Below are 24,063 nucleotides of genomic sequence, written 5' to 3'. Positions count from 1 at the left end.
TCAGCTAGGTCTTGAAGCATGGTGATAATGGGCCAGAACGTCCTGGGCAAGGGGACTGCACAAGTAAAACATAGCGGTGGGAAGCTGGAGGAGGGAACTGGAGAGGGTCACACAATAGTTTTACTGAAATGTAATCTTTAGTAAAGTGACAGCTAAGGAGATATTTCTATAAGGGTATGTTACGCAGTATAATAGGGTACAGTGAGTAAAAATCAGGTCAAACACTATAACATTTACCAGCTCTGAGACCTCTGGAGTTAACTTACCTTCTGTAAAATGGACATAATGATAGAGACTCTTAGGGTTTTATGAAGACTTGATAGGTAAGGTAGGTAGAGGACTCAGGCCAGACATGGCAGCAGGAAGGGTTCAGTTAAGTGTCAGCTCCCATATGACCAGAGGGCTCCTAATGCCAGATTTATTCTGTGGGCAATGAGAAGCCAGTGCAGCTTTTGGTCAGCGGAGTGATGTTATCAGAGCTGAAATTTAGGAAAAGTCACCAGGTCACCTGTGCAGGGTGAGTTGCAAGGGCATGAGATGGGAGTCAAAGAGACCAGGGAGGAGGCTGCTGACATAGTCTAGATGAGAGAAGAGGAAGATCTGAGCCAGGTAGGTTCCATGATTAGGAAAGGATAGACGACTTGATAACAACAGAATATGAAGAGAGAAGAAGGTATATTGAAGAAAATTCGGGGCTTTAAATTTAAGTAATTCAGAGGTTGGTGGCACCTCTAAAGAAACAGAGATCCTGAAGAAATGAGAAGGATTGGTAGAAAAGATGACTATTTGGATGTGTTTAGTGTGTGAAGGAATCCAGGTAGATTTAATCAGTATGAAGTTGGAGATGTGGGAAACTCCAGGAAAATGCTGAGATAAGAGATAATACTGGGAGTGATATTAAATAGGATGTTTAGTTGCAAGAGGGAGAAGTCCAGCTTGAATTAGTTTAGGCAAAAAGTCTATGTGTGGATCTGGGAAGTCTAAGGAATGCAAGCATGGCTGGGTCTAGGGGCTCAAACAGTGTCCTCAGGCCTCAGGCACTTATCTCTCTGACCTCATATGCTTGGCTTTATTTTCTTACAGCCTCTCTGCATGAAGCAGAAAGATAACCACTGGAAACTCTATCAACTCTAATAGAAAGTTCTTTTTTTCCCCTTTAATTGTAAATTTTGCAGAAAAGTTCTGGAGAAGGTTATATTTGGCTTGAATTAGATCACTCCTACTAGAGAAAAGTCAGAAGAATCAGCAAAGAGTGGTGTCAAGGGAACACCCAAGGAGGAGTAATCATTGATGTCAAGTGCTGAGAGAAAAACAAACTTTATTTTATACATATATAATATATAATATATATATATATTGAACAGAGAAAACATTTCTCCAAAGAAAAAGATTATGAAATATATACACATTGATCAATCTAAATATATTAGCTAGCTACCTATTGAAGTACAAGAAATTACCACAAGACTTAGGGGGTTAAAATAACAATATTTATGGAGGTCAGCCAAGATGGTGGAGGAGGAAAACATTGAGCTAACCTCCTCTCATGAGCACACCAAAATCACAACTATCTACAGAACAACCATTGATGTAAAAGAGCAGAACCTACCAGATAAGGTCTTCTACAACTAAAGACATAAAGAAGGAACCACAATGAGGCAGTTAGGAGGGGAAGACTCACAATATAATCAAGTCCCATACATGCAGGTGGGCAACTGAAAAACCAGAAAATAAATATATTGCAGAGGTTCTCCCACAGAAATGAGAGTTCTGAGCCCAACATTGGGCTCCCCAGCCTCCAGATGAGCCTCCAAAGCATTTGGATTTGAAGGCCAGCAAGGTTTAATTTCAGGAGCCCCACACAACTGAGGGAAATAGAGACTTCACTCTTAAAGGGTACACACAAAATCTCACATGCTCCAGCACCCAGGACAAAAAAGGTAATTTGATAGGAGCCTGGGCCAGACCTACCTGCTGGTCTTGGAGAATCTCCTGGAGAGGTTGGGGGTGGCTGTGGCTCACCCTGGGGACATAGACATTGGCCCAGCCGTACATGGGAGTTCCTTCTACCTCACGGACACTGCTACTAGTGGCCGCCATCTTGGGATCCTCCCTCTGCTTCATTAGTGCCAAGACTTGGCCCCACCCAATAGCCTGTAGGCACCAGTGCTGGGATACATCAGGCCAAACAACTAACTGAGGGGAACACAGCCCCATCCATCAGCAGAGAGGCTGCTTAAAAACTTTCTGAGCCCACAGCTACCTATAAACATGCCTCTAGACACAGCCTTGCCAACCAGAGGGCCAAGACTCAGCTCCATCTTCCAGTGTACAGGCATTGGCCTTGCCCTCCAGGAAGCCTGCACTGGCCTCTAGGCCAGCCTCACCCACCAGGGGACAGACACCAGATGCAAGAAAACCATAATCTCACAACCTGTGGACACAGCCTGCACAGCAGGCCAGATCCTACCCTGGGACCAGCTGGGCCAAAGCCCTGTCCACTAGCAGACCAACAAAAGCTTCAGGACACTCTGTACCCCATACCCAACTGTGTAGGGAACTGGTATCCCTGCCCCTCACCAGTGATCTGACACTAGCTCTGGGATCCCTGGGCCCTGCAGCAAGAATTTGGGGCTCAGCTCTGCCTGCCAATAGTCTGGCAATAATCCCAGGACATGGCTTCACCCACCAGTGGGTGAACAACAGCCCCAGAGTCTTCTGGCCCCTCACTCTGCCCACCAGTGAGGCAGCACTAGCCCAGGTCCCCCTAGGGCTTTGCAGCCAACTACTTCATGGCCAGCTCCCACTCACCAGAGACCAGTACCATCTTCACAAGGCACGGCCTGGCAACCAACTGGGCTAGAGGCCAAACAAGCCTACTAGACCACCCACATAGTCAGTCCACCACAAAAGAAGGACATATGCAGCCTTCATGTGGGAACCCCTAGAGCATATAGCTTGGGTGACAAGAGGGGAGTGCACTACTGGGGCACATAGGATATCTCCTATAGCAGGCCATTTCTGCAGGGTTAAGAAATGCAAATAAATTATCACATATATAAAAATACAAATAGCAACATAGACAAAATGAGGCAGCAGAGGAACATGTTCCAGATGAAGGAAAAAGATAAAACCCCAGAAGAAAAACTAAGTGAAGTGGAGATAGGCATTCTACTGAGAAAGAGTTTAGAGTAATGATCATAAAGATGATCAAAGAACTCTGGAGAAGAAGGGATGCACAGAGTGAGAGGCTAGAAGTTTTTAATAAAGAGTTAGAAAATATACAGAACTACCAAACAGAGATGCGGAATACAGTAACTGAAATGAAAAGTACACTAGAAGGAATCAATAATAGACTAAATGATACAGAGGAATGGATCAGTGAGCTGGAAGACAGAATAGTAGAAATCACTGATGCTGAACACAAAAAAGAAAAAAGAAAGAAAAGAAATGAAGATGGTTTAAGAAACTTCTGGGACAAGATCATGTGCAGTAATATTCATATTATAGGTGTCCCAGAAGGAGAAGAGAGAAAGGGTCTGAGAACATATTTGAAGACATAATAGCTGAAAACTTCCCTAACCTGGGAAAGGAAATAGTCACTCAAGTCCAGGAAGCTCAGAGAGTCCCATACAGGATTAACCCAGAGAGGAACACACCAAGACACACTGTAATCAAAATGACAAATATTGGGCTTCCCTGGTGGCACAGTGGTTGAGAGTCTGCCTGCCAATGCAGGGGACACGGGTTTGTGTCCCAGTCCGGGAGGATCCCATATGCCGCGGAGCGGCTGGGCCCGTGAGCCATGGCCACTGGGCCTGCACGTCCGGAGCCTTGTTCTGCAATGGGAGGGGCCACAACAGTGAGAGGCCTGCGTACCGCAAAAAAAAAAAAAAGTGGAAAAAAAAGACAAATATTAAAGATAAAGAGAGAATATTAAAAGTAGCATGGGAAAAGCAAAAAATAACATACAAGGGAATTCCCATAAGGCTATCAGATGATTTTTTTCAGCAGAAACTCTGGAGGCCAAAGGGGAGTGGCACAATGTATTTAACGTAATAAAAGGGGAAAAACCTGTAACCAGGAATACTCTACCTAGCAAGGCTCTCCTTCAGGTTTGATGGAGAAATCAATAGATTTACAGACAAGCAAAAGCTAAAAGAGTTCAGCACCACCAAACCAGCTTTTCAACAAATGTTAAATGAAATTCTCCAGGCAAAAAAGAAAAGGCCACACTAGAAACAAGAAAATTATGAAATAAAAAAGCTCACCAATCAAAACAAACATATATTAAAGGTAGGAAATCATCCACCCACACACACACACAAAAAGACAAAAGTAGTAAAAATAATCTATATCTACAATAAGCAGTCAAGAGATATACAAAACAATTAGATGTAAAATATGATAACAAAAGCAGTCATTGTGAGGGGAGGAGAGTAAATGGAGGTTTTAAAAATGCATTTGATATTAAGAGATCAGCAACTTAAAACAATTATGTACATATATAGACTGCTATACAAAAACCTCATGGTAACCACAAACCAAAAATCTGTAATAGATATACACACAAAAAAGAAAAAGGAATCCAAACATAACTATAAAGATAGTCATCAAATCACAAATGAAGAGAACAAAAGAAGATAAAAGGAAAAAAAGACATACAGAAAACAACCCCCAGGGGCTTCCCAGGTGGTACAGTGGTTAAGAATCTGCCTGCCAATGCAGGGGATGTGGGTTTGAGCCCTGGTCCGGTAACATCCCACATGCTGTGGAGCAAATAAGCCCATGTGCCACAACTACTGAGCCTGCGCTCTAGAGCCCACGAGCCACAATTATTGAGCCTGCATGCCGCAACTATTGAAGCCCATGCGCCTAGAGCCCCTGCTCTGCAACAAAGAGAAGCCACTGCAATGAGAAGCCTGTGCACTGCAGCCTGTGCACTGCAGCAATGAGAAGCCTGTGCACTGCAGTTCTTGCCACAACTAGAGAAAGCCCACGTGCAGCAATGAAGACTCAATGCAGCCAAAAATAAATGAATAAATAAATAAATACCCAAACAATTAACAAAATGGCAATAAGAACATACATATCAATTATTACTTTAAATGTAAATGAATCTAAATGCTCCAACCAAAAGACATAGAATGGCTGAATGGATATATAAACAAGGCCCATATATATGCTGCCTACAAGAGACTCACTTCAGATCTAGAGACACACACAGACTGAAAGTGAGAGGATGGAAAAAAGTATTCCACACAAACTGAAATCAGAAGAAGCCTGGAGTAGCAATACTTATATCAGACAAAATAGATTTTAAAATAAACACTGTTATAAGAGACAAAGAAGGACACTACATAGTGATCAAGGGATCAATCCTAGAAGCAGATACAACAATTGTAAATATATATGCAACAAACATTGGAGCACCTAAATATATAAGGCAAAGATTAATAAACAAAAGGAGAAATTGACAGTAGCACTATAATAGTGGGGGATTTTAACACCTCACTTAAATCAATGGACAGATCATCCAGACAGAAAATGAGTAAGGAAACACTTGCCTTAAATAATACATTAGATCAGATGAACTTAATTGATAGATAAAGAGTATCCCATCCAAAAGCAGCAGAATACACATTCTTTTCAAATACACATGGACCATTCTCCATCTTAGATCACATTCTAGGTCACGAAACAAGCCTCAATAAATGTAAGAAAATTGAAATCATATCAAGTGTCTTTTCTGACAATAATGCCAATGAGACTAGAAATCAACTACAAGCAAAAAACCCCTGCAAAAACCACAAACACGTGGAGGCTAAACAATATGCTAGTGAACAACAAATGAATCACTGAAGAAATCAAAGAGTAAGTTAAAAAATGCCTAGAGAGAAATGAAAACGAAAACATGATGGTCCAAAGCCTATGGGACACAGCAAAAGCAGTTCTAAGAGGGAGTTTATAGCGATACAGGCTTACCTTAGGAAACAAGAAAAATCTCAGGTAACCAACCTAACATTACAACTAAACGAGCTAGAGAAAGAAGAACAAGCAAAACCCAAAGTGAGTAGAAGGAAAGAAATCATAAAGATCAGAGCAGAAATAAATGAAATAGAGACTAATATAAAAATAGAAAAGATCAATGAAATCAAAAGCTGGTTCTTTGAAAAGATAAACAAAATTGATCAATATTTAGCTGGATTCATCAAGGAACAAAGGAAGAGGACCAAACCAATCAAATCAGAAATGTAAAAGGAGAAGTTACAACTGACACCACAGAAATACAAAGGATCATAAGAGACTACTATGAACAACTATATGCCAATAAAATGGACAATCTAGAAGAAATGGACAAGTTCTTAGAAAGGTACAATTTCCCAAGACTGAACCAGGAAGAAATAGAAAATCTGAACAGTCCAATTACCAGTACAGAAATTAAATCAGTAATTTAAACACTCCCAAAAAGCAACAATCGAGGACCAGATGGCTTCACAGACGAATTCTACCAAACATTTAGAGAAGAGTTAACACCTATCCTTCTCAAACTATTCCAAAATATTGCAGAGGAAGGAACACTTTCAGACTCCTTTTATGAGGCCAACATCACTCTGATACAAAAACCAGACAAAGATATCACAAAAAACGAAAAACACAGGCCAATGTCACTGATGAACATGGATGCAAAAGTCCTCTACAAAGTACTAGCAAACGAAATCCAACAATACATTAAAAGAATCATACACTAGGATCAAGTGAGATTTATCCCAGGGATGCAAGGATTTTTCAAAATCAGTGGGATACACTGCATTAACAAACTGAAGAATAAAAACCATATTATCAGCTCAATGGATGTAGAAAAAGCTTTTGATAAAATTCAACATCAATTTATAATAAAAACTCTCCAAAATGCAGGCATAGAGGGAAAATCATAAAGGTTATATATGACAAACCCACTGCTAACATATTCAATGGTGAAATGCTGAAAGCATTTCCTTTAAGATCAGGAAAAAGACAAGGATGCCCACTCTTGCCACTTTTATTCAACATTGATTTGGAAGTTGTAGCCACAGCAATCTGACAAGAAAAATAAATAAAAGGAATCCAAATTGGAAAGGAAGAAGTAAAACTGTCACTGTTTACAGGTGACATGATACTATACATAGAAAATCCTAAAGACACTACCAAAAAACTATTAGCCCTCATCAATGAATTCAGTAGAGTTGCAGGATACAAAATTAATATACAGAAATCTGTTGCATTTCTTTACACTAACCACATAGTAGCAGAAAAAGAAATTAAGGAAATAATCCCATTTACCATCGCATCAAAAAGAATAAAATACCTAGGAATAAACCTACCTAAGGAGACAAAATACCTGTACTCAGACAACAATAAGACACTGGTGAAAGAAATTAAAGATGACACAGATGGTATGGTATACCATGTTCTTGTATTGAAAGAATTAATATTGTGAAAATGACCATACTATCCAAGGCAATCTACAGATTCAATGCAATTCCTAAAAACGTACCAATGGCATTTTTCACAGAATTATTGATAGAACAAATAATTTAAAATTTTGTATGGAAACACAAAGGACCCCGAGTAGCCAAAACAATCTTGAGAAAGAAAAATAAAGCTTGGGGAATCATGCTCCTGGACTTCAGACTATACTACAAAGCTACAGTAATCAGAACAGCATGGTATAGGCACAAAACCAGACACAGAGATCAATGAAACAGGATAGAGAGCCCAGAAAAAAACCCATACACTTATGGTCAATTAATCTATGAAAAAGGAGGCAAGAAGACACAATAGAGAAAAGACAGTCTTTTCAATAAGTGTTGCTGGGAAAACTGGACAACTACATGCAAAAGAATGAATTAGAACATTCTCTAACACCATATACAAAAAAAAAAAAACTTACATTTAAAGATTTATATGTAAGACCAGATAGTATACATAGGCAGAGCACTCTTTAAAATAAGTCATGGCAATACTTTTTTGGCTCTGTCTCCTAAAGCAAATGAAATAAAAACAAAAATAAACAATTGTGACCTAATTAAACTTAAAAGCTTTTGCACAACAAAGGAAACCACTAACAAAACAAAAAGACAACCTACTGAATGGGAACAGATATTTGCAAATAATAGGACCAATAACAGATTGATATAAAACATATATAAACAGCTTGTACAACTCAACATCAAAAACCCAACAACCTGATTTAAAAATGGTCAGAAGAACTGAATAGATGTTTTTCCAAAGAGGAAATGCAGATGGCCAATAGGCACATGAAAAGATGCTCAACGTCGCTAACCATCAGGGAGATGCAAATCAAAACCACAAGCAGATATCACCTCACACCTGTCAAAATGGCTAACCTCAAAATGAACACAAATAACAAATGTTGGCGAGGATGTGGAGAAAAGGGAACACTTGTACACTGTTGGTGGGAATGTAAATTGGTGCAGCCACTGTGGAAAACAGTGTAGAGATTTCTCAAAAAACTAAAAATAGAACTACCACATATTCCAGCAATTCTACTCCTGGGTATATATCGGAAACAACCAAAAACATTAATTTAGAAAGATGCTTGCACCCCAATTTTCATAGCAGCATTATTTACAATTGCCAAGATATGGAAGCAACCTGTGTCCATCAACAGATGAATGGATAAAGAAATGGTATATATATACAATGGAATACTACACAGCCATAAAAAAGAATGAAATTTTGCCATTTGTAACAACATGGATGGATTTGGAGGGTATTATGCTAAGTACAACAAGTCAGAGAGATAAAGACAAATACTGTATGATATCACTTGTATATGCAATCTAAAAAATACAACAAACTAGTAAATATAACAAAAAATAAGCAGACTCACAGATATAGAGAACAAACTAGTGGTTACCAGTGGGGAGAGGGAAGCAGGGAGGGGCAATATAGGGGTAGGGAAGTAGGAGTTACAAACTATTATGTATAAAGTAAGCTACAAGGATATATTATATAACATGGGAAATATAGCCAATCTTTTATAATAACTATAATGGAGTATAACCTTTAAAAATTGTGATTCACTGTATCATACACCTGTAACTTACATAATATTGTACAGCAACTATACTTCAATAAAAATATCAAATACATTAAAAAAAAAACCTCCAATATTTATTATCACAATTTCTGTGGACCAGTAATCTGGGTTCAGCTTAGCTGAGCCCTTTGTCTCAGAGTCACTTACAAGGCTGCTGGCTGAAGTTGTGGTCTCATATGAAAGCTCAGCTTGGGAAGGATCTACTTCTAAGCTCGTTCACATTGACAATTGGTAGTATTCAGTTCCTCACTGGGTGTTGGTTCGAGTCTGCCCTCAGTTTTTTGCCATGTGGGTCTTACAACATGACATTTGACTTTCATAAGAGTGAGCAAATGAGAGATAGAGAACAAAATTCACAGTCTTTTACAATGTTAACTTGAAAGTGACATCACAACACTTTTTCTACTCATTAGAAGCAAGTCGCTAGGTACAGTCTACTCTATAGAAGAGGGGATTATACAAGGGCATGAATACCAGGAGATGGAGATCATTGGGAGTCTTGTCAGAAGCTGCCTACCACACTGAATCATTGGGAAATACACAATACATTTGAAAAGGTAGAAATCTTGGAGGCCACGTTTTCTAGTAACAAAGCAATATGGCTAGAAAATAAATCATTTGTAAAGTAAAACTACAATAACAAGAAACTATGTATCAAACCTAAGAAATACAACCAAAACTATATTTGGAGGAAATTTTATAGCATTAATTGGTAATGATATTTAACAAAAAATAAATGGACCCCACCTTCAAGTTAGGAGGCTAATCTTCCTATACTTCCCAACAAACAGACTTAAGGAAAGACAGAAGAACAAATGCAGAAATCAACAAACTGGAAAATAATAAAATTAATAAACAATTTAGGTGCTCATTAAAAAAAAATAGGCAAATCTCTAATAGGGTTAACTAAGAAAATAAGGGAAGACATATCTAACATTAGATTTGAGAAAGGGAATATAACTACATGAACAAAGGACATTGTTTTCAAATGAAAGAGAACATTGTGCTACGTTTGCTGAGAGATTCAAAAATCTTTGGAAAATAAAAAATGAGTGATTATAGAAAAAGAATCAGAAGAGTCAAAGAGATTTCAAAGAACAGATCCATGGGTGAATTCTGTCAAAACTTTAAAGCACAATTCACATGTCATTTATCCCAGAGTTTAGAACAGGGGTCCCCAACCCCCGGGCCATGGACTGGTACTGGTCCGTGGCCTGTTAGGAGCCAGGCCGCACAGCAGGAGGTGAGTGGTGGGCCAGTGAGCAAAGTTTCATCTGTATTCACAGCCACTTCCCATTGCTTGCATCACCGCCTAAGCTCCACCTCCTGTCAGATCAGCGACGGCATTAGATTCTCATAGGAGTGTGAACCCTACTGTGAACTGCGCATGTGAGGGACCTAGGTTGCCCACTCCTTATGAGAATTTAATGCCTGATGATCTGAGGTGGAGCTGAGGCAGTGATGCTAGCACTGGGGAGCGGCTGCAAATACAGATTATCATTAGCAGAGAGGTTTGACTGCACAGAGGCCATAATAAAATCAATCACTTGCAGACTCATATCAAAACCCTATAGGTGAGTGGCAAGTGAAAACAAGCTCAGGGCTCCCACTGAGTCTGCATTATGGTGAGTTGTACAATTATTTCATTATGTATTACATGTAATAATAATAGAAATAAACTGCACAATAAATGTAATGTGCTTGAATCACCCCGAAACCATCCCCTTATCCCCCTGGTCCATGGAAAAGTTGTCTTCTACAAAATCGGTCCCTGGTGCCAAAAAGGTTGGGGACCTCTGGTTTAGAAAAACATCCCATTTAATTCTACAAAGATAGCATCACCCTGATACCCAAATCTTGATCATCATGCCTTCTTCTTAGACAAAGCTCTCTCCTCAGACCTTTGGTTTACTGTCCCACTTGTTCTCTGAATACAGTGACTTACTCCCTTCCTGTGCTGCTAGGGGGAAGGATGCTGCAGACTCAGCAGCTACAGAATCTGTTCTCTCTTCAGAATCTCCTGTGTCTGTCCTGGGGCTCAGGCAGGAGAATCTGGAAGGTTCAGACAAGAGCTGAGGATTTCTGCTGCCTGGAGTACCTTCTCCCATCTTCTCTAACATAACTGTGATTGATTGTAGCTTAGCTGCATCATGTGAGACTCTCTAGCTCTGCTGTAGGGTTAGGAACACCACAGGTAGATTCTCCAGTCTGGTCAGAAAAGGCCTTTTAAAGTTTTTATACCCTCAATGCTTTAAAAAATAAATTTGAGATCTCAGAGGAAAAGGTATCTTTCAAATAGGCTGGACGGATAAGTAGAGAAAATTGAGACTGAGGAAAAGAGGAAGCAAGTAAACTAAATTATTATTAGTAGTTTTCTCCAGGTTTATTGAGATTTAACTGACATATAACATTGTGTAAATTTAAGGTATACAACATGTTGATTTGATACACATATATTGCAAAATGGTTACTACCATAGTTTTAGCTAACACCCCAATTATGTCACATAATTGCCATTGCTTTTTTTGTGGTGAGGACGTTTAAAATCTACTCTCTTAGCAGCTTTCAAGTGTATAATACAGTACTGTTAACTATAATCACTATGCTGTACATTAGATCCCCAGAACTTATTTATAACTGGAAATTTGTACTCTTTGACCAACATCTCCCCAATTTCCCCCCCCCCAGCCCCTCGTAACTCTACTCTCTGTCTCTGAGTTTGGCTTTTTTAGATTCCACATACATGTCATATTATACACATAGTATCTATTTGGCTTATTTCACTTAGCATAATTGCCTCATTTCGTCCATGTTGTCACAAAAGGCAGGATTTCTTTCTTTCTTATAGTTGACTAATATTCCACTGTGTATGTGTACACCACATGTCTTTTAGCCATTCAGCTGCTGATGGATACTTAGGCTTTTCCATATCTTGGCTATTGTGAATAATGCTGCAATGAACATGGGAATGCAGATATCTCTTTGAGATCTTATTTTCATTTCCTTTGGATATATATGCAGAAGAGGGATTGCTGGATCAAATGGTAGTCCTATTTTTAATTTTTTTGAGGAACCTCCATACTATTTTCCATAGTGGTCATCCCAATTTACATTCCTACCAACAGAGCACAAGTGTTTTCTTTTCTCCACATTCTTGCCAACACTTGTTACCTCTTGTCTTTTTGATGACAGTAATTTTAACAGGTGTGAGGTGATATCTCGTGGTTTTGATTTGCATTTCTCTGATGATTAGCAACACTGAGCATCTTTTCATGTACCTATTGGCCATTTATCTTCTTCAGAAAAATTTATATTCAGCTCCTCGCCCATTTTAATTGGATTATTTCCTATTAAGTTGTATGAGCTCTTTATATATTTAGGATATCAGATATATGATTTAAAAATATTTTCTCCCACTTCATAGGTTGCCTTTCATTTTGTTGATTGTTTCTTTTGCTGTGCATAAGTTCTTTAGCTTGATGTAGTCCTACTTATTTATTTTTGCTCTTTTTGCTTGTGCTTTTGGTGTCATATCCAAAAAAATCATTGCCAAGACCAATGTCAAGGAAATTTCCCCCTATGTTTTCTTCTAGGAGTTTTATGGGTCAGCTTTTATGTTTAAGTCTTTAATCCATTTCAAGTTAATTTTTGTGAATGGTGTTAGATAGGGGTTCAATTTCATTCTTCTGTATATGGTTATCCAGTTTCCCCAAAACCATTTATTGAAGAGACTATCCTTTCCCCATCGAGTATTCTTGGCTACTTTGTCAAATAATAGTTGACTGTATTTGTTAGGATTTATTTCTGGGCTTTCTATTCTGTTCCATTAGTCTATATGTCTATTTTTATGCCAGTACCATATTGTTTTGATCACTATAGCTTTATAGTATAGTTTGAAATCAGGAATATGTGGTGCCAACAGCTTTATTTCTCTTTCTCAGAATTTCTTTGGTTATTTGAGGTCTTTTGTGATCTCATACATATTTTAGAATTGATTTTTCTATTTCTGTAAAAAAACAAAAGCCACTGGAATTTTGATGGGTATTGCATTGAACATATAGATGACTTTGGTTACTATTGATATTTTAGCAATATTAATTTTTCTGGTCCATGAACATGGGATATCTTTCCTTTTGTTTGTGTCTTCAATTTCTTTCATCAGAGTCATGTACAGATCTTTCACCTCCTTGGTTAAATTTATTCCTAACCATTTTATTGTTTTTGATGCTATTGTGAATGGGATTGCTTTTTTAAAATTTCTTTTCCTTTTTCAGATGTTTCATTGTTAGTGTTGGAAATACAACTGATTTCTGTATGTTGAATTTGTATCCTGAAACTTTACTGAATTCATTGATTCATTCTAACAGTTTTTTGATGGAGTCTTTGGGATTTTCTCTATATAAGATTCTATCACCTGCAAACAAAGACAATTTTACTTCTTCCTCTCTGATTTGGATGTCTGTATATATATTACTATTAAAATGGATCATACGGTTTGGTTCTAAGCTTCTTGGTAGCCAGTATAAAAAACAAAACATGGGCTTCCCTGGTGGCACAGTGGTTGAGAGTCTGCCTGCCAATGCAGGCAACACGGGTTTGAGCCTCGGTCCAGGAAGATCCCACATGCTGCGGAGCGGCTGGGACCGTGAGCCATGGCCGCTGAGTCTGTGCGTCCGGAGCCTGTGCTCTGCAACGGGAGAGGCCACAATAGTGAGTGGCCCGCGTACCACAAAAAAAACCAACAAAAAAACCCATGGAATGTTATGTAAAAGATATGAACATATTTTCTTAGGCGAGAAGACACTCTTGCTGGCACTAAATTCTAAAATTATTTTTCACCTAGTGTTTATATAAGGAAAAAGGGGGCATTTATTAGACTAATTCTTCCAAAAAAACTCCATAGTAAATGTAGAAAATTAATTCTGACTGTTTCTTATAATGACTGTCAAGAAAAGCCCAGAGCAAGACATTAAAATACAGCCCAGTAAAGGGGATTCTGCAGGAGGCTGAATTCCTGCGATCCTAGTAGGAAAAGCCAGGACAATAATTGGTCATTGGGAGAGTTAGCATTTTCTGTAGAGTGTGGGGCAGGAGCCATTTTCAGGAGTTAAGGTACAACTCAGAAGCAAGGAAGTGGAGACAGCAGACATTGAATCTGTAGTCAAGGAAGTTGGTGAAGGTGTGGTGAAAATCTTCTAGTGAATTTTTAGTTCTTTTTTCCTTGAAACTTTTCTTTCCCCCTTAGAGTTAGAAGGAGGTTATCACTTCTCCTGCTGCAGCAAGTGGAGGAGACCTTGTGCTGAGAAGGGGGAGACACAAGATTAAAGCAGCCTGCTTTGCTGTGTTCCCACATGGAAGACAGTTGCTCTGGAAAGTCACTTTGACTTGTAGTGGACATTGCCTGAGTGAGGAAAAATAAACCAAACCTTTGTTATGTTAGATTTGGGGCTGTTTGTTACAGCAGCATAACCTAGCTTGTCCTAACTAATACAAGAAGGATAACAAAAGAGAAATGAGAAGGGCAGCAGGGTGAAGAGCGGCTATTTTTAAATAAAAGAAAGGCCTGAACATATTTATAAATTGAGGAGAATGACCCAGAAGAGGTGGAGAAGTTGGAGCTACAGGAAAGAGAGGACCTGCCTGGCCATTCAAGTTTAACACATGACAGAAGGTGTGTGATTTCCAGCAAGAGAGGAAGGTTTATGTTGTCCAAGATGGCAATATAGGAGGCTGCTGAACTTATCTCTTACCATGCACACACTGAATCTACAGCTACACATGAAAGAACTCCTTCTGAAACAATCCAGAAGCTACCTGAGCAACTCCTATACATTTTGGCAAATTAGAAAATACCCTCATCGAAGTAGGTAGGAAAGGCTGAGATGCACTCTTACCATAAACCCCACCCTGGCGCATAAAGAGAAAGGTTTACCTTGGGTCAAGAAGAGAGATACTTCTTCCTTGAGCACAAAGGGAAGGAAATGATGAGCAATGAGAGAGAGTCAGAAGGAAGGAGGCTAACAGCTTTTGTCTGGTAGTTTTGATTTCCTCAATAAGTGTAGGAATGAGGATGCCTGGTGAGAGGTGGGAACGGTTGGTGGGACAGGATCTGAGACAAAGGGGAAAGGTTTGGGGAACTCCCGAGAGGTGAATCATTGGGTGGTGAGGAAATGGAGATGCCTGCTACAATAGCTCAACATGAATTTGTAGAAAACCTGGTTTTTGAAAAGCTGTGACCTTTCCTGGGAAATCTCTGTCTCCTCATAGTGGGGAAAAGATAGTCCCATTAGCCTTCCCTGGGGAAAGGCAAGTTGCCCATCACTGAAGGTATTGAAACAGAGCTTGTATAAGCCTATTCCTGAATTGGATGGGCTAAATAACATTTACATTCTCTGTCAACCTTGGGATTTTATGATTCTGTAATTCTAGGTATTGTAAGTAAGTTAACAAAATCAAATTACTTCCAGCGTATGCAAATTATAGTGACCTGCCTTTCAGCTTCCCCAAGAGAATGGATTAAAAATGCTGTGTGCTTAGAATAGATTATGTGATTCTTGCACTCTCATTCCAGGTCAATTCTCCTAAGTATCAGATAATTATGATGGAGCAGATGTACCATCGTGCTGACTGATAAATTAACACAGTATTCATCTCTCTTGAGCAAGCATGATGGAATGGCTGGAAATGGAGTATCATTTTGATACATATTCTTTTGGTTTGCTGGTGACTTTTGGAATTTTCTATTCCTAAACTCAGCATTTCCCCCTGCTGACTCTGGGTTATCAAAGTTTTCTTCTCTTTAGAGAATTTGAGTTAGTGCTTATATCTTGGAAGCAGCTTTGCAAAGGAAGCAGCAGGTGAGAGAGGAATGTCCTGTGTGGTTCTAGCTCTAAAAGAACCACAATTTTCAGACTGATGGTAGGACACCCCCATATAAGTACTGGGTCCCCCATATGTCCTGGAATAATAGAGAGAAAACAAGGACCGTTCCAACATTACAATTCTTGCTTCATATTGGGACAGAACTATATATTCCCAGCCTAGATCAAAGGAAAGAGGGACCTTTTGAACAAGGCTCATATAAAATCACAAAACCATTGAACACTTTGCAATAGTAATCTAGTTTTACTGAGTTCCCCCCAACCACTTCTATCACCATCACATCAATTCAATGACCAGCAACAGATGCATTTTCAGGAGAAATGGGAGGCATTAGCTTGTCAACATGACCTCTAGCCCCAATCTCGAGATCTTTGTCCTGGGAAGTCTCCTTCTATCTTCTGGTCAGTTCGTAACATCTTGTGATGCTAATCACCTGCCCAGTGCACTGAAATATTTCCATATGGAATGGGGCTTTATGCCACTGTTTGGCATAAGACATATTGCCTGAGTTGCTCTCAAGCCCAGCATCAGTAGATTAGAGGAATATCAACATTACATAAGTCGAGCACGTCAGAAAAGAGGTACAGGGAAAATATTCTAAGAACAAAAGGAGTGCAGACTATCATCCTGTTTATAGATAATAAACTGACACTGATAAATAGCTTCATAGTGTCTAATGGTAAAGAACAAAAGGGCAGAAATATTAAACAAAACTCCAATCATCACTGCTTATGTGGGGAGTCAGAAAGAGTTCTTCACTTCTGGTTAATGTCACCCCACCAAAGTAGTGACAAGTATGTCAGTTAAACTCTCCTGACCTCATGTTCCATCTGAAAATACTGGGATTAAAATGAGAATCTGTTTATTGACACCATCTCTGGCTGTTTACAAAATAGATATTAAAGGTTTTGATTAAAAATCCATAACTTATGGCTTCCCTGGTGGCTCAGTGGTTGAGAGTCCGCCTGCCGATGCAGGGGACATGGGTTCGTGCCCCGGTCCGGGAAAATCCCACATGCCGCGGAGCAGCTGGGCCCATGAGCCATGGCCGCTGGGCCTGCGCGTCCAGAGCCTGTGCTCCGCAACGGGAGAGGCCACAACAGTGAGGGACCCATGTACTGCAAAACAAAACAAAACAAAAAAAACCTCTATAACTTAGACGATTCTTTAATCCAAATAAAAGGAGAACCACGTAGCAAAATGGAAAGAGAAAATGACTGTACCAGAATCCTAGCCTGAATACAAGTACTGTAACAGCAACTGAAATTTAGCTCTTGAAGTCTTAGACTATCTGTATGATCCTTCACCAGCCCAAAATACCATGATTCTTATATGGAGTAGTTACTTGCATTTACCAAACAGGTCCTGGGGTAGATGGATGGTAAACAGTGTTGATGTGAATTACTGCAAAGCCCAGGAAGGAAATGGATTGTGGGAAAATAATTGGATAAGCATAAATTCTTCTGCCACAGGCACCTAGATAAAATACAATAAAAATTATTCTAAGTGAATATCCAAGTGTGCAAGCAAGAAAGGAAACTCACCACGCACCAGAAATGAAGAGGGGAATAAAAGCTTTAGTGGAAAGTGAATGAGCTGCTGCTACTGACTCCTGGGTGGAGGTGGGGTAGCTGTGGGAGTGGCTGGTGTGGAGGTAGATGTGGTGGTCACACTGCTGCCAGTTTTAGGAACCTGGGGGCTTGGGCTTTCATGCCCACATAGAGACAGGAAATGAAATCTTGGGCCACATAAGGCAAGGAGTTAGACTGAAACCCTTGCTTATAGCTGGCATGCTCAGAGGGCCACACCCTCAGGGGAAGTATAGATTAGAAAGAAACCTGTTCACGGGCTCAGTAAGATAAGAAGAAAGCATGTGTGTTTCTGCTTGGGCTCAGCGTAAAAAATTCTCCCTTGAGAAATCAAAACCCAGGGCTTGTGTCTCACATAGATTTAAGTTTGAATTTATACCATCCAGAAGTCTAGGAAACTCCCAAGCCAAAAAACTTTAATAAAAAGTCGATCCCAGGCTGCTGATACTTTGGATTTACCTGGAGGAGTAAATATAGCAACACTCTGGAGGGACTATTCAATAATCTGGGATGACAAGAGTTTCATGGAACACACAACCCACACCAAAGATGAGGAAAATGCCCACCATGCACACGAGTCTAACAACATGATGGACTGAATGACTAGAGTTCCAGGAAACTGGGATAATAGACAGTCAAATAAAGAATGCAATGTGTCTAAAATTAGTACAGAGCTTGCACACATACAAAATGACATGTGGACAGGCTTATTTGTGGCAGTATTATTTCTAAAAGCGAAAAAAAAAAAAAAAAAAAACTGGAAACAACCTATGTCTTTATTTAGAGGACAGGTTAAATAAACCGTGGTACACCTACCCAAAGACGGCTATGCAGCTACAAAAAATGATGAAGCTCTTTATGTACTGATGTAAAAAAATTTCTACGTCAGAACTTTCCTTTTGATACAGTGGTTAAGACTCCATGCTCTCAATGCAGGCTGCACAGGTTTGATCTCTGGTTGGGGAACTAAGATCCCACATGCTGCAAGGCACGGGCAAAAGAAAAAAAAATTTTTTCTAGGACATATTGTTAGCTGAAAAAAGCCAGTAAAAGTCTATATAATTAGCTACCTTTTATTTAAGAAAGAGAGTAAAAATAAGAATTTATGTCCTTATCTTTATTTGTGTTGACATGGAAAGAATATGCAAAAATATTAGTAACTATTGTTGACCATAGGGATTGGAGTATGGATGCGTAGATGGGACAAGGGTGGGAGTGAAGATTTTCACTGTGTATATATATATATATATATTTTTTCGGTACGCGGGCCTCTCACTGCCGTGACCTCTCCCGCTGCTGAGCACAGGCTCCAGACGCACAGGCTCAGCGGCCATGGCTCACGGGCCCAGCCGCTCCGCGGCATGCGGGATCCTCCCGGACCGGGGCACGAACCCACGTCCCCTGCACCGGCAGGCGGACTCTCAACCACTGCGCCACCAGGGAAGCCCTTCACGGTGTATATTTTTATACTATTTTGATGTTTAAGCCATATGAATGTGTTAATTATTAAAATGACTAGCAATAGAGAAGATTTGGATAATATAATTAATGTTTGACCAAATGGGATACACGTGGACCATGCACCAATATTTTAGAGACTACATTCAAAACACTCTCTGACATAAATCATAGCAACGTTTTCTTAGGTCAGTCTCCCAAAGCAAAAGAAATAAAAGCAAAAATAAACAAATGGGACGTAATCAAACTTACAATTTTGCACAGCAAAAGAAACCATAAACAAAGTGAAAAGACAACTTACGGACTGGGAGAAAATATTTGCCAATGATGCGACCAACAGCGGTTTAATTTCCAAAATATACAAACAGCTCATACAACTCAATGACAAAAAAACAAGCAACCCAATAAAAAAATGGGCAGAAGAGCTAAATAGACATTTCTCCAAAGAAGACATACAGATAGCCAATACACACATGAACAGATACTCAACATCACTAATTATTACAGAAATGCAAATTAAAACTACAATGAAGTACCACCTCACATCAGTCAGAATGGCCATCATCAAAAAATCTACAAATAATAAATGCTGGAGGGGGTGTGGAGAAAAGGGAACCCTTCTGCACTGTTGGTAGGAATGTAAATTGGTGCAGCCACTATGAAAAACAGTATGGAAGTTTCCTAGAAAACTAAAAATAGAGTTGCCATATGATCCAGCAATGCCACTCCTAGGCACATATTCAGAGGAAACTAATTTGAAAAGATCATGTATCCCAGTGTTCACTGCAGCAGTATTTATAATAGCCAAGACATGGAAGCAACCTAAATGTTCATTGACAGATGAACAGATAAAGAAGATGTAATATATCTATATTACATGTATGTGTGTATGTGTATATATATATATACATATATATATATACACACACATATATATACACAATGGAATATTAATCAGCCATAAAAAAGAATGCAATAATGTTATTTGTAGCAATATGAATGGACCTAGAGATTATCATACTAAATGAAGTAAGTCAGACAGAGAAAGACAAATACCATATGATATTACTTATATGTAGAATCTAAAAAATGATACAAATGAACTTATTTACAAAACAGAAACAGACTCACAGACACAGAAAACAACTTATGGTTACCAAAGAGGGAAGGGGGTGGAGAAGGGATAAATTAGGAGTTTGGGATTAGCAGATATATTCAATATCTTATAGTGTTTGTAAAAATTAAACTCTCTTTAGGTCATAAATAAACCTTCAAAACAATCATCTAAGATTTAATATCTACAGTCCTCAATACCTGATTATAATATAATAAAACTAAAAATTAATATGTAATCAATACACCAATTTAACTTGGTTATTTAAAAACTGATCTATAAATAATCCATGGATCAAGGAGAAATAATACTAAAATTATGAAAATATTTAAAATTGAATAATAGTTAATATTAAGTATGTGAGATACACCTAAAGTGATCCTTAGGGGAAATGGATTATCTACATACATATATTTTAAAAGTAGCTTGTATGGATCAATGGAATAGAACTGGGAGTCCAGAAGTAGACCCTCACTTTTACTGTCAGTTGATTTTCAACAAAGGTACCACCAAGATAATTCCATGGAGAAAGATTAGTCTTTAACGAATGGTGCTGGGATAAGTGAATATCCACATGCAGAAGAACAAAGTTGTATCTCTACCACATACAAAAATTAACTCAAAATGGATCAAAGACCTAAATGTGAGAGCTAAAAATATTAATCTCTTAGAGGAAAACGTAAGTGTAATTATTCATGACGTTGAATTAGACAATGGTTTTTCAGATATGACACTAAAAGCACAAGCAACAAAAGAAAAATATTGGACATCAACAAAATTAAAAACTTTTGTGCTTCAGAGGATACCATTTTAAGAAACTGAAAAGACAATCCACAGAATGGGAGAAAAATTTTTGCAAATCATACATCTGATAAGGGACATTTTACATTACAGAACATAGAAAGAACTTTTAACATTCAATAATAAAGAGACAACCCAAATTTAAAAATGAGCAAAGGACTTGGATAATTATTTTTCCAAAGAAAATATACAAAAAGCATATAATCATATGAAATGATGCATGATGATGGCTCAGCATCATTGACCATTAGAGAAATACAAATCAAAATCACAATTGGACACCATCTCATACCCACTAGGATGGTTATAATAGAAAACAGATAATAGCATTGTTGATGTCAATGTGGAGAAATTGAAACCCTTACACATTGCTGGTGGGAATGTATAATTGTGCAGCCACTTTGGAAAACAGTGTGGCAGCTCATCAAGATGTTTAACATAGAGTTACCATATATAACCCAGTAATTCCACTCCTAAGTATAAACCCAAAAGCAATGAGAACATATGCCCACATAGAAATTGTACATAAATGTTCATAGCAGCATTATTTATAATAGTCAGAAAGTGGGGACCACCTAAATGTCCATCAATTGATGAATGGATAAACAAAGTGTGATATGTCCATACAGTGGAATATTATTTGGCAATGAAAAAAAACTGAGTACTGATATATGCCACAACATGGATAAACCTCAAAACCATTATGCTAAACGAAAGAAGCCAGTCACCAAAGACCACATATTGTATAATTCCATTTATGTGAGATGTACAAACTAGATTAATCCATGGAGACTGAAAGTAGATTGGTGGCTGACTAGGGCTGAGGGTGGGAAAAGGGAGGCATGTTAAGAGAATAGGTATAGGATTTCCTTTTAGGGTGATAAAATGCCCTAAAATTGGCTATGGTAATAGCTGAACAACTCTGTGAAGGTACAAAAATCCATTAAATTATACACTTTAAATGGGTGAATTAATATGGTATGTAAATTATATCTTAATAAAAAGCTTTATTTCCAAAAAACAAGCTGGAAAATGAATGAGCTAAGCCTACAACTCATGAAACCAGAAAAAGTACAAAAGAGTAAACTTAAAGAAAGTAAGAGGAAGAAAAGAAAATAATGGTGAAAACATAAATTAATGAAATAGAAGTTGAAAACTTCCCTAACATGGGAAAGGAAGTAGTCACCTAAGTTCAGGAAGCACAGAGAGTCCCACACAGGATAAACCCAAGGAGGAACATGCTGAGACACATATTAATCAAACTAACAAAAAATAAATACAAAGAAAAAATATTAAAAGCAACAAGGGAAAAGCAACAAATAACATATAAGGGAATCCTCATAAGGTTATCAGCTGATTTTTTAGCAGAAACTGTGCAGGCCAGAAGGGAGTGGCAGGATATATTTAAAGTAATGAAAGGGGAAAACCTACAACCAAGGATACTCTACCCAGCAAGGGCTATCATTCAGATTTGACAGAGAAATCAAAAGCTTTACAGACAAGCAAAAGCTAAGAGAATTCAGCACCACCAAACCAGCTTTGAATCAAATGCTAAAGGAACTTCTCTAGGCAGAAAAGAAAAGGCCACAACTAGAATCAAGAAAATTATGAATGGTAAAGCTCACCATTAAAGGCAAACATAAAGAAAAGGTAGGAAATCATTCACACACAAATATATTAAAACCAGCAGTCGTGTGAAGAGAGTACAAATGCAGGATATTGGAAACACATTGGAAATTAAGAGACCAGCAACTTAAAACAATCTTGTACATATATAGACTGCTATATTGAAACCTCATGGGAACCACAAACCAAAAATCTGCAATAGATACACATAAAAGAAAAAGCAATCCAAATACAACACTAAAGATAGACATCAAATCACAAGAGAACAAAAGAGGAAGAGAAGAAAAAAGACCTTTAGAAACAAATCCAAAACAATTAACAAAATAGCAGTAAGAACGTACATATCAATAATTACCTTAAAGGTAAATGGATTAAATGCTGCAACCAAAAGACACAGACTGGCTGAATGGATACAAAAACAAGACCCATATATATGCTGTCTACAAGAAACCCACTTCAGATCTAGGGACACTTACAGACTTGAAAGTCATTCCACGCAAATGGAAATTGAAAGAAAGCTGGAGTAGCAATACTCATATCAGACAAAATAGATTTTAAAATAAAGACTGTTACAAGAGACAAAGAAGGACAGTACATAATGATCAAGGGATCAATCCAAGATGAAGATATAACAATTGTAAATATATATGCACCCCACATAGGAGACCCTCAATATATAAGGCAAATGTTAACAGCCATGAAAGGGGAAATTGACAGTAACACAATAATAGTGGGGGACTTTAATACCCCACTTACACCAATGGACAAATCATCCAGACAGCAAATCAATTAGGAAACACAAGCCTTAAATGACACATTAGACACATTAGATAGACTTAATTGATATTTATAGGACATTTCATCCAGAAGCAGCAGAATACACTTTCTTCGAGTGCACCTGGAACACTCTTCAGGATAGATCACATCTTGGGCCACAAATCAAGGCTTGCTAAATTTAAGAAAACTGAAATCACATCAAGCATCTTTTCTGATCACAACGCTATGAGATTAGAAATCAATTACAGGAAAAAACCGTAAAAAACCCAAACACATGGAGACTAAACAATATGTTACTAAACAGCCAATGGATCACTGAAGAAATCAAAGAGGAAATAAAAAAATATCTAGAGGCAAATGACAACGAAAACACAATGATCCAAAACCTATGGGATGCAGCAAAAGCAGTTCTAAAAGGGAAGTTTATGGCAATACAATCTTATCTCAGGAAACAAGAAAAATCTCAAACAACATAACCTTACACCTAAAGCAAATGAAATGAAGTGAAAAAGGAGAAGTTGCAACTGACAGCACAGAAATACGAAGGATCATAAAAGACTACAACAAGCAACTCTATGCCAATAAAATGGACAACCTAGAAGTGGACAAATTATTAGAAAGGTATAACCTTCCAATACTAAATCAGGAAGAAATAGAAAATAATAACAGATGAATCACAAATACTGAAATTGAAACTGTGATTTAAAAAT

The sequence above is a fragment of the Pseudorca crassidens genome, chromosome 5 (assembly GCF_039906515.1).
Source record: "Pseudorca crassidens isolate mPseCra1 chromosome 5, mPseCra1.hap1, whole genome shotgun sequence".
Lineage (NCBI taxonomy): Eukaryota > Metazoa > Chordata > Mammalia > Artiodactyla > Delphinidae > Pseudorca > Pseudorca crassidens.
The sequence above is the reverse complement of the archived record's forward strand: the minus strand, read 5'-3'. Positions refer to the sequence as shown.